Raw genomic sequence first — 19,391 nt, forward strand, 5'->3', positions numbered from 1 at the left:
TTACACCACTCTAAGGTGAGTACCATCATCAGCTCCATCCTCAGCACTCAACTGAAGATTTTCTATCTTCTTCAAGGTTGCACACTGAATACGTGATGGAGATGAATTATGACTGGCCATGGGAAAGACCAAATACACAAAATGTTAGCTAGGAATTTATTCCAATAATACAGGAGTAAATTGATAATGGGCTGAAATAGGATAAAAGTAATAAAAATTAAAAGAAGGGGAGGTGGTAGAATCTACACAAAAACTTGATAGATAAAAGTTAAAGAACTTAAGTAATTAAATACAGAATACATTATTAAAATGTATTGATTTGGGGGGGCACCTGGGTGGCTCACTTGGTTAAGCATCCAATTTCGGCTCACGTCATGATCTCAGGGTCATGAGGTTAAGCGCCACCTCAGGCTCTGTGCTGGCCATGGAGCCTGCTTAGGATTCTCTCCCTCTCCCACTGCCCCCTGCTTTTCTCAAAAAAAAAAGTAACATGTATCAATTTTTTTAATTATAATAAACAAAACTGATGCAGTTCTGAATGGTGAAACACAGTACTATGGTCAATACAAATGTGGAATATCTATTTAGGGAACAAATATGAATTTATATTAAAGAGTATTAAAATAGTCTCATGGCGCTGGGGTGGCTCAGTCAGGCCTCCGACTCTTGATTTCAGCTCAGGTCATGTGATAGAGCCCTGCATCAGACTCTATGCTCAGCAGGGAGTCTGCTTGAGATTCTCTCTCTCCCTCTCCCTTTACTTCTCCCCGACTCGCTCATGCTCGCTCATGCCCACACTGTCTCTCTCTAAAATAAATAAAATCTTTTTTTAAAAGAATATTAAAATAGATTCATCTTTTTCTTGATACTACAGCATTCAGAAATTAACTCAGGGAATACTACTCAAAATGCACAAAGTTCCTCATTATTTTTGTTTAAAAAAAAAAAAACTTCAAAGATGTGAAAGGAAACCTAAATATTTAACATAAGTTAAACGGCAAACTAAACTACAATACAAATTCATCCGTGATACAGGTCATAATAACAAATAGAAAATATTAGGGAAAAAAGCATGCACTCATTAGATGAATGAATTGGGGAAAAAACAGAAAAATTATATCTGTGCTATGATAATAACTGTTGGGAATAATTTATGGATCAGAGAGAAGAAATATGAACATGCACACACACACACACACACACACACACACACAAATAATATGAGATGACTTTCAGTTTGGTTGTAAGTGACTGAAATTAAACCCAAACTGGCTTAGGCAAAAGGAAAAATGCATTGACTTGAGTAATCAAAGGAAGTGATGAATAATTAAATCATGAATATGCAGGGAAGACAGTAGTTTCTCCTAAGCGGTTGAGTTAGAAAACAAAAATCAGGGCTGCCTGGGTGGCTCAGTCAGTTAAGCGTCTGCCTTCAGCTCAGGTCATGATCCCGGGTCCTGGGGTCGAGCCCCAGTGCCAGGCTCCCTGCTCAGGGGGGAGGCCTGCTTCCCCCTCTCCTTTACCCCTCCTCCTGTTCATGTTTCTCTCTCTCTCTCTCTCTCATGAATAAATAAATTATTTTTTAAAAATTCAACTGTGCACATTTAAAAGCTCTTATTGGCTTTATTCAACAACTCATGAAACCGGCAGCACCCAATCTAGCAGAAAGAAAGGAACTCCAAAGAGCCATATGAAATGAAAGACTTGTACGGACAGAAGGAAGCAAGAACAAGGAAGTTGTACTTGGCAAAGAAGTGGGCCAGTCATTGCAAGGTTACTTTTCTTTAAGGGATGCCAAGGCCATGAGGCAGATTACCTAATGCTGATCAGAGGCTTCCTGGTTGGCTGGTTTAAGAATCCATTTCTGGGAGAGCCAGAACTGTAATTAGGTTTTGGTTTGGTAACACAAAGCTTACGATAAGCAAGTCCGTTTTAGGCCTGGTGTCTTGTTTTTAACTGTTGGAACCATGGATTTTTAAACATGGCAGGGGATCTCCAGGTCCTCTCTCTAACACCCTTTCCCTGCTTTCTCCACAAGGCAAAAAAGATGAATGCCACAAGCGAATCTTAAAATTTCTTCTACCTATTAGCGAACGACTTTCTTGTTCTGTCGAACAAATCCTAGGGTAACAAGAAACAACCAGCGTTGGGGAGGATGTAGAGAAAAAGGAACGCTCTTGCACCATTAGCGGGAATGCACATCGGTGCAGCCACTGTGAAAAACCATATGAGGGTTCCTCAAAAAACTAAAAACAGAACTACCCTATGATCCAGGAACCACATTACTGGGTATTTACCCAAATACAAAAAAATAAAAAACAAAAAAATACAAAAATACAAAATACAAAAACACAAATGCAAAGGGATGCATACACTCCTATGTCTATCACAGCACTATTTACAACAGCCAAACTATGGAAACAGCCCAAGTGCCCATCGATAGATGAACGGATAAAGACACACACACACACACACACACACACACACACGGAATATTAATTAGCCATAAAAAGAGTGAAATCTTGCCATCTGCAACAATGCAGAGTTAGAAAGTATTATGCTAAGCAAAATAAGTCAGAGAAAAGACAAATACCATGTGATTTCACTCACATGTAATTTAAGGAGCAAAAGAGATGAACATAGGGGAAGGGAAGGAAAATAAAATAAGATGAAAAAAGTGAGACAAACCAGAAAAGACTTAACTACAGAGAATAAACTGAGGGTTGCCACATGGGAGGTGGGTAAGGAATGAGCTAACCGGGTGGTGGGCATGAAGGAGGGCCCTTGTTGGGATGAGCACTGGGTGTTGTACACAAGTGAAGAATCACTAAATTCTACTCCTGAAACCAAAACTACAATATATGTTAACTAACTTGAATTTAAATAAAAACTTGGGGGGGGGCAGGGAGGAAGAAGTCAGTCAGAGAAAGAGAAATGCCATAGGACTTCACTCATGTGGAATTTAAGAAACAAAACAGGTGAGCAAAGAAAAGCAAGGAGAGAGAGACAGAGACAAACTACAAAATAGACTCATAACTCTTGAGAACAAACTGATGGTCACCAGAGTGGAGGCAGGTGGGAGGATGGGTGAAACAGGGGATGGGCATTAACGAGTACATTTATGATGAAAAAATAAAATGATTAAAAAATTAAAACATTCATATCTTAATAAAAAAAAAGAAATCCTAGAATAGGGCTTTTATTTTCCCAATATAGCTAAGCCACCTACCCTAAAGGAGGGCAGGATACCGTGGCTGAAAGTTCCTCCAAGACTACACACAACGAGGAAGGACAGTTTACCAATGTGAAAGCTGGATGCTGCTATCGGAATAAGGAGTAGATGCTGGGCATCCACCAAGCACAGTTGCCTACTCTAGGATCCAAGATAATATGGTATTTGTAGCCTAAACAAATGCAGATAATTATCTTTGAACCACGCTGAGCATTATGATATTGTGATTTATAAAAAAATATATATATAATCTTCATCTCTGTTTCTGACACAGAGCTTCTAAAACCTTTGGAATTTCCTAGGTTGTAAGAGTAACAAAGGCATCTTGATATTCATCAAAATCCCCTTCCAACCACACCTGAGCCAATGTTAATGAGGTCACCTTCAGGGAAAACTCCCCAAGATGGGGGCTGGTTGCCAGGAGAAACAACCCCGTGTCTGGAGGGATAAGCTTTCAATCACACACCCCCCACCACCTCCAGGAAGGGGAGAAGGGCGGCAGGTTGAACTGATTACCCAATGTCAGTGATCCAGTCAACCATGCCTCCCTCTGTCATGGATGCTCCACAAAAACCCAAAAAGGATAATGTTCAAAGAGGTTCCAGGGTGGTGAGCATGTGGAGGTTCAGGGAGAATGGCAAGCCCAAAGAACACGGAAGATCTTTGGCCCTTTCTCCATACCTTGCCCTATACTTCTCTTCCATCTTGCTCTTCTTGAATTATATCCTTTCATAATAAATTGGCGATCCAGTAAGTAGAATGTTTCTCTGAGTTCTGTGAGCCATTCTAGCAAATTTGACAAGTATAAGGAGGAAGCTGAGGGAACCTCCCATCTGTAGGTGGTTGCTCAGACGTGAGAGTGACAACTGGGACTTGCACTGGCATCTCAAGGGGAAGTGGAGACAGTCGTAGAGGACCAAGGCCTTAAGCTGTGGGATCTGATGTTAAGTCCAAGTAGATAGTGTTAGAATTGAGTGAATTGCTTGGTGCTGTTGAAAGAAACATACATGGGAACTGAGCTCACAATCAGAAGCAGTCTAGATAATTCCAAGCAAAACTGGAGGGAATGCAAAGGAAAACCTCCTATTACAGTTAGCTTTGCCAACAGGTAATCCAGATTTAGCATTTCTGGGAGTTGGCACTGAGGGGATGAGGTTCAAGAAGAAAATCATTGTAGCTTATATTAGTGTTAGTGCTATTGATGTTTTTCAATAAATAAATGTAAATGTCATTCAATTATTTGAAATCTGATGAGAATTCTTGAAATAAAAGTGAATGTCAGCTATCATAAAAAATGTAGTAACTACTTTCACTCTTCACTGGCAAATAGGATCCTGTAAAACTGGAACGAGTTTACGGACATAAAAAAAATTTACACTAAGACATAAAGCCATTGATCTTTAATGGGAGAGAAAAACTACTCTATATGAAAAAAATATTTCTCATAAATTACATTCTCTTATTTTATTGTGAGTAGGCATAAGAAAAGAGCGCGCTTTAAAAAGAGGGAAAAAAAGAACAATTCATGTGATTCTCTGATACACTTTCCACAAATCATAGAGGCATAAGGTTCAGAAAATATTTCCACAGCAACCGATTTCGGTGCCGTAAATTGAAGAGTACACATTCAGGTATTAAACGAACTTATAAAGACAATTGTAACTTATAAAGACAAATGTCTCTTTCTGAAAATAAAATGTATTTCCTACTCAAGTGGACACAGAGAAATGCAAAAAATAACAAAGAGGTTCCATGATAGGAAAAACATTTTCATAAGTCATTCCGGAGGCAGCGTGTTTAGAGTCTCACACACAACGTGCATCAAGTGCAAGAAGGCATACGCTCCTGTTGCTTCTGATCCTGCAAGAATCCTGCACACGGAGCAGGTGAGGAGCTGGTCCCTGAGCAAACTTCACTAGAAAAGGACGCCTTCTCAAGGTTGTGTCGTAACACTAAGTGGAATAACACTACCATGGTTTCAGAAACTAAGCCATGCTTATCCTGTGGCTCTAAGACATATAAAGTCAAGGAAAGTATAAAACAATTATCCAGTACATATAACTTTATCATTTTTTAAGTGTCTCAGTATTTGTACCGAATGGCACTATGATATAAAAGGCACTGGGGGGGGGGGGGGATGCCTGGGTGGCTCCGTGGTTGAATGCCTGCCTTAGGCTCAGGGCATAACCCCGGGGTCCCAGGATCGAGTCCCACATCGGGCTCCCTGCCTGGAGCCTGCGTCTCCCTCTGCCTGTGTCTCTGCCCCTCTCTGTGTCTCTCATGAATAAATAAATAAGATCTTTATAAATAAATAAATAAATAAATAAATAAATAAATAAATGGCACTGGACAATGCACTCCAACTGGTCTTCATTCAATTACATCATACGTGGAAGATCAGGAAAGGAGCCCAAGTATTCTTTATAAGTTCTATTTTCTTGGGGCCCCTGGGTGGCTCGGTCAGTTGGGCCTACTACTCTTGGTTTCGGCAAGGGTGGTGGTCTCCAGGTCATGGTCTACGGGTTGTGGGATAGAGTCCAGCTGGGGGGGCGGGGCGGTCCTGCTTCCTCCTTCTCCCTCTCCCTCTGCTGCTGCTCCCCCACTGGCATCCTCCCTACAATTTGTCTTTCAGATGAATATGTATACGTAAATAAATCTTTAAAAAAGAATAAGTTTAGAGACACCTGGGTGGCTCAAGGGTTGAGCATCTGCCTTGGGCTCAGGGTGCGACCCCGGGGTCCTGGGATCGAGTCCCATGTCAGGCTCCCTGCGTGGAGCCTGCTTCTCCCTCTGCCTGTGTCTCTGCCTCTCTCTCTCTCTCTCTCTCTCTGTGACTATCATAAATAAATAAATAAATAAATAAATCAATCAATCAATCAATAAATAAATAAATAAATATAAAAATAATAAATTGGAGTAAAATTAACATTAAAAAAAATTCATAAGAAATGTTTAATGAGCTCAGAGGTAAACTTTATCATCCTCCATACCAATATACATATATTTTCAAGAAAGATCCCACAACTCACATTCGAGAGTCACAGTATTGCATTTTTACAACCGCATGATTTCTTTAGGTTTACTGAGGCCGAGGATCGTATTTACCAAAACCGCTACCATATTTTAAAGGCTATTTTAAAACATGTAAGATTTTAAACATATTTTTAGGTGGTGAAAAAGTGCTCAATTCACCAGTTAGAACAGTTCAGGGCATTAACAGTCATTTTAATTCCAAAACCCTTTCTTTTCTCTCCCTGTCTCTCGTGCCTGTCCTTCCCCAGAAACCCTCTGCCAAAAGACAGCAGGCAGGGAAATGCCACAGAGGCAGCCTTTAACAGAAATAATGAGACTGATAATGCTGGGGGCGGCGGAAGAAGGTAAGTTTTGCTATTATTTGAAAAGTTAATGCAGGAGAAGTCCTCGCAGTGTTTGCCGACCCCGTTCACTCTGAACCATGAAATTGCCCAGGCCACACACGGCAGATCCCCAGTCGTTCCCCGGGGGGAAGGGACCGTGCAGATGCACCAGGGCCCGAAGTGGACAGGCCATGCACGCTGCGCCCCAGGGCAGAGGGTGGGTGCAGGCCAGGGCCACAGGCACCCAGGGCCCCCACCCCCAGGCCTGGGAGGCTCCATCCCCAGGAGACCAATAGGTGTAGTGCTTAACCACACGTGTGACGTCATCACTCCTCCCAAGGGTGAGTCTTGACTCTCTCGAGTTTTCTAGTCGTATGACCTTGAGCTGGCAGCCTCTCGTCTTATGACCTTGAGCCGGTGGCCTCTAGTCTTATGACCTTGAGCCCGCGGCCTCTCGTCTTACGACCTTGAGCCGGCAGCCTTTCATCTTATGACCTTGAGCCGGTGGCCTCTAGTCTTATGACCTTGAGCCAGTGGCCTCTCATCTTACGACCTTGAGCTGGCGGCCTCTCATCTTATGACCTTGTGCCAGTGGCCTCTAGTCTTATGACCTTGAGCCGATGGCCTCTTGTCTTACGACCTTGAGCTGGCAGCCTCTTGTCTTATGACTTTGAGCCGGTGACCTCTCGTCTTACGACCTTGAGCTGGTGGCCTCTAGTCTTACGACCTTGAGCCTGTGGCCCAATGTGTCTGTGTCTCCCTGGGGGCAAAATCTGGGCGTATCTTGCGTGAGGGCTGCCGTCGCAAGACACTACAGACCGGGGAACTCGGGGAACAAATGTCTTCCCTTGCCCTTGGGAAGCCTTCAAGTCCAGGATCACGGGGCTGGCAAGGTTCTTGGGAGGCCCGTCTCTGGCGGGCAGAGGGCTATCCCCTGGTGACCCCCCGTGGCCTCTTGCCCGTGCACTCCCCCGGCTGCCCCCTCCTCTCCCTCGGAGGCCACTGGGCCTACGGCCGCGGGCACGCCCTGAAGATGTCCTTTCAGCTCAGCTGCCCCTTTGGAGGTTCTGTCTCCAATACAGTCACATTGGGGATCAGCGCTGGGGCACAGGGTCTGGGGGGTCCCCATAACTCAGTTCGGAAGAGCGCGCAACCCTGACCCCTGCCTCAGACGGCGGTGGAAGTTAAACATGTTCCCTTCCATAAGGTGCCCGGCCCCTGCGAGGTGCTACCCGTGTGCTTCCTATTAGGCTAAGCTCCGTTACATTTCCATTTTAACAAGTACCCACAAATCGCAGCATCAGGTGGATTAAAAACAGACATTTCTAGTGTGTCTTTAAGAGATCTTATATCAGAATGGTGATGTCTTCGAGAAAAAAAAAAAAAAATGTAGGGCACATCTTGCTGGAAACATTTATCTCCATTCAAAGCCTGGGTGGTTAACACAGAAACGTTAGTGGTTCCTAACCAGGAGCACAACCAATACGCAGGCTTGATTTTCTCACATTCCCAGTGGGACACAAAGGCTTTCTGTGTCTCAGGATCATGTGCCCATAAAGAACGGGGAAAGAATGTTTACGAGGAAGCAGACAAAAGCAGCCGGGCTCGCAGGTACCACACCTGGTGGCTGCAGTGTGGTGTGGGTGATGCCGAGCATCTCCAGTTGTTCTGCCTGTGGTCAGTGCCCGAGCCTGGAAACCACGCGGAGGCGGTCAGGCTACTTTGCACAGACTCCAGGCCCCATGCGGGCCCGCGGGGACACCGAGACCGCCACCGAGACCGACCTCGGGCTTGCAGCCCTTCCTAATAATGCTTTTGTTCTCTTGTGCGGTTTTCACTCGCCCTGCGCGAGCGAGGCTGGCCGGAGCGCCGTGCACACCGACAAGATGGGTGCAGGGGCGGGGGGTGGGGGGAGCGAGGGTGCAGGGGCTCCCCGGGCCTCGCAGGCTGCTCTGGCCCCGCCCTTCCCAATCCCCCGCGCTCTCCCCCACCCAGGGCCTGCCCATCTTCCATCATCCGCAGGCCTCTATGCCTCCTGAGATCTCCCCGCTTCCCTGGTTCACCCCTTAAACTCCAGCCACTGCCTCTCAATGAGTCACAGGCCTCCGAGGTGTGTTCCCACATGGCTGAAAACTAGAAGTACCAGCAAACGTATCACACGGTCACTCTGCAAACACTGAAGCCACTCGACCGTCCCCCCCGCCCCCCGGGAACTCTCCAGAGGTAAGACTTCCCCCAACTGGACGCTTTTCCCATCCTTTCCCGGGTGCAGCCAGTTCCCACCACCTCTCGCCCCGACCCCATGTGTCTCGTTCAGCACTTTATGCCAAAATGAGCTGTAACATTTCTTTTTAAAGATTTTATTTATTTATTCATGGGAGACACAGAGAGAGGCAGAGACACAGGCAGAGAGAGAAGCAGGCTCCATGCAGGGAGCCCGACGTGAGACTCGATCCTGGGACCCCAGGGTCATGACCTGAGCCAAAGGCAGATGCTCAACCGCTAAGCTACTCAGGTGTCCCCAGCTGTAACATTTCTCAAGTCCACATTTCAATAAATAGATAGATAGATAGATAGATAGATAGATAGATAGATAGATAGATAGATAACACCTGACTCTACTGGAAGGCAAAGTCTAAACAGAAAGAAAGAACCTACCCGGCGCCCAGCATACACTGAGCTTACTACAGGTGTGTTGATGTACCGCACTGCCGTAGTTAATGTAACTACTGCTGGGGAATGAATACCGAGTAGGGACCAGGACCTGCTACTTGATGGATCTGCTTGAGGTTCCTTGGACTAGGCTTTCTGCTGACGTTCACTATAACCCTTTTTTCAAAGGATGTAATAGTCTAATTAAATTAGATTCTATACTAAAAAAATAAATAAATAAATAAGCTGTACTCTGGTAAGTTTTGACAAAGATTTCCTGCCAAAATACATCCCTTAAAACCAGTATATTATACTTCAGATAAGACTGAGGAAGTTTTCCCATCAGCCGGAATTACAGTGTGTAAATAAGGAACAACTTTGAACCGGCTGCCCAACAGCTGGAGCACTCAGCAGGAACACCCGAGTAAGAAAACACTTTTGTTTCCCGGGGGGTAAAAGGTGAGAGCCAAACAGAATGGTACAACAGAAACAACAAAACGAGGGAAAAAAAAGGTTTATAGAATTTATCCTGACTCTTTGGGAAAGAAAATAAAATATTACAAGCCTTCAATCGAAGTGGCACCATGCCGTCATGCAATCCAAAAGCATTTTAAAACCTGCCCACGATGTTTTCTAGTAAACATTTCCGAAAGAGCTTGAGACTTGATTTATGTGCCTGAAAGGGAATTAGAGTATACCTCCTACATTTTACAATTCACATTAAAACTGTCATAATGCCCTGCAAGTATGTGGTGGGGGGAGAGGGGAATAAGAGTGGAGTTCCTATTTTTCTGACCTTAGTAATCAGCCAAGTGGTACAATCTTGGCTATTCTCTCCAAAAAAAAAAAAAAAAAAAAAAAGGAAAAGAAAGAGAAAAGAAAAAAGGAAAATACTATTCTCAGTTCTCAACTTTCTATGTGTCCATTCTCTAATGCAATCCATTATTTTTTTTAATTTTCTTCTTTTCTCCATATTTTATTACACATCAACTCAGTGCAGTCTAAAAGAAACTACATGTGTGAATGGCGGAAGTGCACATACACATACACACACACACACATATATATATATATACTTTTCTGTATTCTAAAGAAGAGAACATTAACAGGAAAAGAACCTCAAAAATAGTGAAGTTTATTACTCAGGGAAGTTAAAGCATGAAGGAGAGAACCAATACGGGAAGGTACCTGAGGGTTTGGGACTGAAATGGGTCATTGTAAAATGACTGGGTTTCCAACAGATACTCACGCAGAAATCTTTACACACATACCTTCAGCGGTAATTGAAAAATAAGAATATTTCATCCTGATGCCGAAAACAGAATTATGCAGGGGAAAAGTAACATGCAGACTTGTTTTTAAATTCCCAGGGCAAAGGCCCCCCAAACCTACCTTTACCGTTCCCCATATGGGTAAATGTCAGAATTCAAACCCAGAGCTTCAGACAGCGCCTCTCCTCCTTCCCTCTCACTACCTCTCAGCAAGCCCCACCATGCCTGTCCACTCCTCTCCCACCTTACCCTCAAATGGTGTCATTGCTCCTTCAGATTCAAAAGACGTCCTCCTAAACGCTCTCACCAAAATCCAGATGGCTCCCTCCAAACCACATTTTTTTTTTTTTTTTTTTTTGTTACGGTGCTCAGAGTGATCCTTATAAAACGAGAATCTGATCATGACCTTTCTCAGGCTTTGGTTCCAACTTCTTCTCATAAAAAAAAAAAAAAAAAAAAAAAAAAAAATCCCATTACTTAAAGTCAAGCTCCTCTTCCCGGGCCCCTCTCCAAGAATGGAGGATTTCTGTCAGTTGCTAAAATACCCATATTCTTTGCAGTCGCCATGCTCTTTGCCTAGAATCTTCTGCCCAGGATCCTTCACACCAAGAATTCCTGTTCATAGGGCGCCAGGGTGGCTCAGTCAGTTAAGCCTTCAGCTTGGTTCATGACCTCAGGGTCCTGGGATCAAGCCCTATGTCAGGTTCCCTGCTCAGCGGGGAGTCTGCTTCTCCTGGTCCCTCTGTCCCTTCCCCCTGTTGTGCTCGCTCCCTCCCTCTAAATAGATAGATGATGATGATAGATAGATAGATAGATAGATAGATAGATAGATAGATAGATAGATAGATGATAGATAAAATTTAAAAAAAAATGAATTCCTATTCACTCTTTCATGCTTAGCTGCTCCACGGCAAGGACAATCTTCCTAAGAGACATTCCCCTAGCTCCTTTAAGTACTTTATACACTTAGGATTACTTCATTATTTACGAGTATCTGTTTAACACCTGTCTACCCTAGACTGTAAGGACCATAATAAAAGGTTCATGCTGAGAAGGATCACGTCCTCCATCCCTAAAGCATGCCAGAGTGATCGGGGTGCACGATGTATCTTTAAAGATTCACTGAAAATGTCCTCCAAAATCTTGGAAGAAGTAGACCCAATAAGGAAATCTCATCTTAGGCTCAGCAATGTGACCCTTAGGGTCTGTGGAAAAAAACCACTTTTTCCTAAATTGTGAGTAGAATGTAGGACAGAAAAGTGGCTAGTCCTAAAACCCTACCCAGTGTAAGGTGGAAAACAAGGGGTATTAATTATAAAACTCTACCTATGCTTGTTATTTATTAAATAATTCATCATATGCTTGGGGCGCCCAGATGGCACAGTTAAGTGTCCAACTCTTGGTCTCAGCTCAGGTCATATTCTCAGAGGAGTGAGATCAATCCCCTGACAAGCTCCACGCTCAGCAAGGAGTCTACTTGAGATCCTCTCTCCCTCTTCCTCTCCCCCATCTGCCCCCTTTCACCCCTATCCCCCCCAAATAAATTTTTAAAAAATTTATCATATACTTTATATCCTGACAGTTTCTAGCTAAATGTACATATAGTTAATATCTAATAAATGACTGGGTTTTTTTTTTTTAATGTAAAATATCAGGCCGAATGAGGTACTAGAACTTAAATCTCATTTAGGATCTTAGGATGTAAGACCAGGCCTGGAGGTTGAGATTTAATGTTTAGATGGTCTTGTCCTGGAGGATCAGAAGGACAGCAATCTCTGAAATAATAGGATTTCCTCCGGCTTGACCATTCGTAGTAACATACACGGCCCTTCAAATTATTACTGCCCTTTAAGACTCATTATTTTCTAAACAAATAAGTATCGTATAAACCAACCTTAACTGTTTCTAGATTTATAAGAAGCATAAACGTTACACAAGGTTTGATAATGAACTAATGATGATGTCAAGTGACATTTTCACGTGTGGCTTATGGAACTGTTCCTTTTTTTCATCAGGATAAGGTGAATGATCACCCACCCCTCCCCTCTGGCAACCATCAGTTTGTTCTCTATACTTAGAGTCAGTTTCTTGGTTTGTCTCTCTCTTCCTCTGCCTTTTTCTCTTTCTCTCCCCACCGCCCTTTGGTGGAATCATTCTTATTTTATAAAATTATAAACAAAGAAGACCATGGCTTCCATCAGAAAATTGTACTCAAAATATGATTATAGTACTTGGCATCACAGTAAACGAGGGAAGGTCAAGGTGGCTCTGGAATGGGTGAAACATTATGTTCCCCATAAGTCTTAATGGGGAACAAACATTAGGTTACTTGTAAGCTAAAAAGGGGAACAAAATAAATCTATGCCATAAGCCTCCCACCTACACAGTAATAGCATGTGATTAATCGCTTATAAAACTGCCTTACAGCAATTGTCAGAATTGGGGATGGCTGAGCTCTGCACCAGCCGTTAAGTAACTTTCCACTTGAGAGGGACAAAACAGGCTAGGGAGAGTCAGCAGCCGAACACTAACCTTGATAGTTTCAGGGTTCTAGGGAATGATGGAAATAAGTGACATTAAAAAATAAGCTCCATTTTAAATATTTTCAGTTTAATTATCCCTGGCTATTCGTTAAAAAAAAAAAAAATACTCTTTAACTCCAACCAGAAAGAAATAAAATTGCTCTAAATACTTGAGATTTTTTATCTTGCCTTCAAATGAGTAAAAGCAAAATTTCACACTTTATCAAATGTACATCAACAGGAGTTATGCATTTAAATACCTCCACTTTCTTGTTTTGACTGAATTCTTCTGTTTTCCTCCTTTCTTTCTTACTCCAACAGCCTTACATATTCTCTCCTAATTTTTATCCACCCATATTTTAATGATCCCTGTTCTCTTAGTTTGCATCTAAAGTGTACAGGCCTACTACCACTTATCAGAACACCCCCCCCCCCCCCCCCCGTGCAGCTAACACACAAAGTAAAAACTCATTATCTGAAGGTGGAGTAAGGTCATTCAGTGAATTATCTTAAAATCTGAATCACAGAACACTTTAAAAGAATATGTTTTTATACTTTGAAGTATTTTTTATACTTTTTTTTTTAAGTGTTGACTAACAGAACTCCTTTAGAGAATTCTTCCCATGAATAGGTACGGATGCTTTGCTCTTAGCATACTGTTCATCCCTGAAGTGTGAAAAAGTAAAACGATTAGTTCTCTTAGGAACCATCAATAAATCCCCTGAAACTGTAGTCATCTTACTTCCTTAACACTGTTTCTGTCAGGTTGTTAAAAAAAAAAAAAAAAAAAAAAAAATCACAGCCTCGCTTCCATTCTAAGGAGCCTAACCTCCCAGCTGTGGGCAATTCCCTGATGCAAAACAGGTCACCTTCCCACCCTGGGGCTCCTGGATGGGGCGGGCCCAGTGAATCTATATTTGGGGCACTCCTTTGAGCATCCTTGCTCTTCCCGCTCTTCCACTTAAACTACCCAGCTCCCCCCAACCCACTGGGGGGACGTTTACTCTGTTCAATAAACAACACTTGGCAAAGAGCAACTCCTCTACCTAATTTGCATCCCGGTACAGTCCTCTGCTTTTCCTAGGACTATGTCAGGGGGCTGCTGGTGAGGCATCAATGCTCCTCTGTCCCGATAACTGCCTGTTCTCTGAACGTCTGATTATGATCATGTTCATAACTCTAAGACTTCAGGACGTATACTGAATCACAAGGTCACTCCACACTCACATACAAAATGCAAAATACGCATATTTTTACCATTATATCACATAAAATGCGAATATATATTTTTACCACAAAAATGTTTATTTTTACCATTATATCCTGGAATCAGGCCGTGGAATAAATAGGGAATAAAAACATAATATCTTAAGAAGTTCGGCTAGATGAGTACATAGAAAGATGACTGAGCAAAAGACCGAAGACAGGCCAAAGACAGCGAGCTGTTTTCTAGCTTTTATTTGTTAAAATACCTCTACTCACAAGTTTTACAATCAATTGAAGGTTTCATGTTTGCTTTTTGTTCCATTGCTGTCGTTTTTCATTAAGTGTTGGATAGGCTTTTATTCCGAAGTCTTTAGATGTTCCATTGAGTATCACCATTGGTTTTTTTTTTTTCAATCAGATTTTATTTACATAGTGTTTTCTTTTGAAATCAGGATGCAGGTTTATTTGAAGACATGTGGGAATAATGAGTTTGTACAGGTATGTCCAAAGTACATCTGCCTTCTGTTGTTTTGTCAAGAGGAACACCAAAATAGGAAAAGTAAATATACATAAAAATCATAGCTTCTTCATTCACTACAACAGTCTGTCATCAACAGGAAGCAAAAGCTATAAAAGTACCGAACAGGAATGATCTTGACTCCTGAAACGCTGAATTGTAAACTTACGAGTTTGAAAAATACCTTTTTTTTTTTTTTTTTAAGTAATCTCTATGCCCCGCATGGGGTTCGAACTCACAACCCCAAGATCAAGAGTCTCATGCTCCACCGCCTGAGCTAGCCGGGAACCCCTGAAAAATACTTCAAAAGACACTTAATCCACTCATCTCTAGTCAAACCCGGGAGTCAGTTAGTACTTGAAGAGCCAAAGAGCAAGTCATTATAATAATAACTTATGTTTGTTTAGATCTTTGAAGGTGGAAAAGCACATCCACATAAATTACCTTCTTTGATCCTTACAACACCCTACATAGTGAGTGTGGTAGTGGCATTATCCCCAAACCCAGGACAAGGAAACAGACCCGGCTAATTAAGTCACTCATTCACCAAATTAGGCAAACCCTGTGTTCTTCACACCCAAAGTGCCGCCCATCATAGTCAAACACCAGCCTTGGAGTTTATAGACTGGGTGACCTCGCGCACTCCACCGACCCTGAGTCACTCCTTGGGATCACTGTGAGCATTGTACGTGCAAGTGTGGTGCTTCCCCGCTTTCTGGTCAGCCCCACGGAGAGAAATTCATTTCATGCTGTGACTCAGGACACAGAGAAAAAGATACAGAAATCTGTTTAATTAAAACCAAAGTTTCGTGACATACTACTTCCTCCATGGTACACAAGCCTATTTTCATTACTGTTGTTGTATTCTCCTCAATTCCGTGGTTTGGTTTGCTTTGCTTTTATTTTTAAAGATTTTTATGTATTTACGAGAGACACAGAGAGAGAGAGAGGCAGAGACACAGCCAGAGGAAGAAGCAGTCTCCATGCAGGGAGCCCGACGTGGGACTCGATCCCGGGTCTCCAAGATCACGCCTGGGCTAAAGGCAGGCGCTAAACCGCTGAGCCACCCAGGGATCTCAAGGTTAGCTTTGCTTTTAAACTGGCCACTCCCTGCCAAACCGAAGCCCTTATCCCCAAAGTGCGTGGTTACAGGCAGGTTGGAAATACTGACCTGATGCCTGTAAAGTACTTGGCCCAGGACACACTAAAATTTTAACTACTGAAAATAATGTTTTTGAAAGTTAACGTCACTCTAGGTTAAGGGGCCTAAAACATTAAAGAAGGATTTTCCCCCTTTGAAATGACACGTGAACAGCCCAGAGAAACATACACCAATGGCTTCAGTTTCTGACACAGTATCAGGTAAAAGCCTAACGCCCACGCACTGCTGTGTCATGTCATCAGGCTTCACCTGGGGCCTCAATCGGTCAAGCATCGGACTCTGGACTTGGGCTCAGGTCATGATCTCAGTGCAGTGAGACTGAGCCTGCATCAATCCCTACATGGGGCGCCAAGTGGGGCATGGAGCCTGCTTAAGATTCTCTCTCTCCCTCTGCCCCTCCCTCCCTTCCCTCTCTTAAAAAAAAAAAAAAAAAAGGGACTCCTGGGTGGCTCAGTAGTTGAGCATCTGGCTTTGGCTCAGGTCATGACCCCTGGGTCCTGGAATCAAGTCCCACATCCTGCTCCCCGCAGGGGCCTGCTTCTCCCTCTGCCCGTGTCTCTGCCTCTCTCTGTGTCTCTCATGCATAAATAAATAAAATCTTTAAAAAAAAAAAAGTGGTTAAGACAGTGAGAAATTACAGATCTTTATCAGGCCCTGATGAACAAACAGTGTTGCCACAGAAAGTAATACTAAGTAGAAGTTGTCTACTAAAAACAAATGCTCTAAAATGGTTTGTCCTGGATAACAAAATCATTTGATTACCTCAGAAATGGGGGGAAGGGGAGGTACTTTCATTTCAATCACTGTGACCACTATCGGTGAGCCTTCCAGCCTTATGCATTACTACAGTATACCTCCCATAATTAAATCTTCTATTATGCTTAACTAATTCAGCCATCATTCTGAATATCAATTAATTGCTACAGTATTATAGGCATAAAAGTAAAGACGGAGGTTAACATTTACTGATCCCGCTCATACACTCGAAATTCATTTATAAAGTAAATCCCTGAGAGTTTATATGAACATATGCCTCTTTCCTATAACCTTGTTTAAATGGAGAAAAACAAAACTTCGAGCCAATTTAGTACTACACCTTTATTAATAATACTAAGTAATACTTGTCTGTATCTCTTCTCCCACTTGGTTTCTTCCAGGAGACAGACCCCTAATTAAGAATTAAAATCTGTATTTTGTTTTTGAACAAACGAGGAAAAATTGTTATGCAATCCAGTTTTAAGTTGTGAAGTTTGGAATCCTTCCAAATTCTTGAAATGGTTCTTATGTGAGAGAGAAAAAAAATTTTTTCCCCCAGATATGAAAGGTTTTATGTGAAGATATACAGAGAAAAGTCATAGAGAGAAAAACCCATTTTGCCAACTGAAGTCACTTGGGAGCCTTGTCAGCACCTTGTCATTATATTACTAAACTAAAGTCACACAGACACAGACACAGACACACACACCTTCCTACTAAAGGGGAAAAAAACATATATACAATCTGCCAATTTCATAAACTATCTTATAATACACTCCTAAGTATGAACAGCTAACTTTTAGACACCAACTCTTCATTGGCAGAGCTTAACAAAAGCATATAGGGCACAAAAATTTTTCATTTAACACTGTAGGATTAATGTACATGGTGTTTTTCAGAACATGAAATATTCTTGGGCTTATGGAAATCAGTACTGTAAGAGCGAGCACATGTTAAAACAACATTCCACCTGTATGTGGCACTGGTCGAGATCAGAAGATGAAAAAGAATTTCAGACAAGTAAAATAATCAGAAGTAACTTTGGCAAACAATTGATAATTGATCATTCAATGGTGAGAAATAATAACAAAGGATCATTAAATCAAGAAGTCAAATAAATTTTAAAAATATATGCCTTATATAAAAAAATATAGATTTTGTAAATGTTAATCTCATTACATCCAAAAAAGTCCATCAAAGCAACAATGTAAAGGATGCAAATCCATTCACTTTCGCTGGCATGTTTAGTCTTCAAATATTTCTGAATAAGTTAAATGTTGGGTGTTCTTCTGGGCCACAGTGATATATTATTATAAGGATTACATAATAATTTTAAAGCTATCTTGGTTGGAAACCCACCCCTACTGTGAAATATTCTGGAAAAGATGGTGCTTAGCATGAAAATGCACATAATTCAAAAGCACTGAAAAACTTACTTAAGCATACTTAGCACGGCTCTAAGTTAACAGCCCTTAAGGAGAGTGACTACTCACACCAACACTTACAACCAAAGATACTCAGCCTGTTCAGTGAGAAAAACTCCAACTCAGCAGGAAAACAGTCTTCTTAGGGCTTTTCCCGAGAGTAGATCCCACAGAGGTAGATGGCTCCCAAAGCCTTCTGAGCTGAGCATTTCCTATCCATGAACCTAAGCCTTGTTGAAAACTAAATCCTCGCTCATGAGTTTCAGTGGGAACTAGACTTTCTCAGACTAAATTCTGCTTTATTGGGAGAGTGTTATAGAAAAAATCTCGTAATTAAAGAGGAGGCACTCGCTGTACCCATCACCCCCATAACCAAGATTATAATGCATCGAGTAGTAGAGCCAGCCCATACAGCTCCTGAGCCACAACTGTTAAAATTTCCAGCAATTTTGTGAGCCAGTTATTTAACAGTCATTTTCAAGAATTAAATTGTACAACCTTACAGTTGAATAAATTATATTTAAAACAGAGGCATTAAAATAAAGAATATCCTAAATATTTTACTTTTACAACATTAATGTTCTTATTTACTCCTCTTGTATTTATTTGTATGGTGGCAAAACATTATATAAAGGTGTGCTACTACTCATCTCTTCCCAACTGCGTTCAGTGACGTCATTCACATTGGTAATTTGGTATCAGCCATAGAGGTAGCATTTACAACTATGGAAATTGGCAAATGGTTAAACCTGAACATGGGTCTTTTTTTTTTTTTTTCCTTTTAAATCCCATTTTAAGCATTTGTCATCATCACCATTACTTCCTCAGTTTTCCATGAGCATTTTGTGGCCATTATTCTTGAGGATTCGCCATGGATAACCTTCTGATCCAGGAAAGCCCAACTAACCAACAGTGAGGGACCGTCCTTTTCCCACATCCAGATGGTACGCTCTCGTTGTTCCTCCCACTCTGAATTATAACTTATCTATTCCAAATAAAAAAATAAAATAAAATAAAATAAAATAAAATAAAATAAAATAATAAAATAAAATAAAAAAGATCTTCCAAATAAAAAAATAAAATAAAAAAATCTTCCAAATAGTCTGTGAGGTCCCTGAGTACAAGGACTTGGTCACTTTTTTCACCTCTTTGTCTTCTATGCAAACACACTGCCTGGTGCAAAAATGGACAATCATTCAATATTTGGTGAACTTATCTCAATTAACAAGAAATGAGATAAACTCTGTCATACATATCTTATGGAGTGAAGAAGCCACTAGTTTACCAGCCTAA

The 19,391-nt window shown here is 41.8% G+C and overlaps 1 protein-coding gene and 1 long non-coding RNA gene across 14 annotated transcripts in view; one reads left to right on the forward strand and one right to left on the reverse strand.

Annotated features, from left to right (window-relative positions):
• Window positions 1-19,391, reverse strand: part of PTPRK (protein tyrosine phosphatase receptor type K) — a 546,973-nt gene that overhangs the window by 511,931 nt on the left and 15,651 nt on the right. The window lies entirely within an intron of this gene.
• The window catches only part of LOC140637256 (uncharacterized), a 53,376-nt gene that overhangs the window by 33,060 nt on the left and 925 nt on the right, over window positions 1-19,391 (forward strand). The window contains exons 4-6 of one of the 4 annotated variants that reach the window (XR_012034484.1): window positions 6,514-6,609; window positions 8,611-8,811; window positions 18,927-19,042. The exons of 1 other annotated variant lie outside the window; for it this stretch is intronic. This is a non-coding gene — a long non-coding RNA (uncharacterized lncRNA). The remainder of the gene's footprint in view (window positions 1-6,513; window positions 6,610-8,610; window positions 8,812-18,926; window positions 19,043-19,391) is intronic. 2 more of the 4 variants (XR_012034485.1, XR_012034486.1) reach the window with 2 other exon arrangements.

This window comes from Canis lupus, chromosome 1 (genome assembly GCF_048164855.1).
Source record: "Canis lupus baileyi chromosome 1, mCanLup2.hap1, whole genome shotgun sequence".
Taxonomy (NCBI): domain Eukaryota; kingdom Metazoa; phylum Chordata; class Mammalia; order Carnivora; family Canidae; genus Canis; species Canis lupus.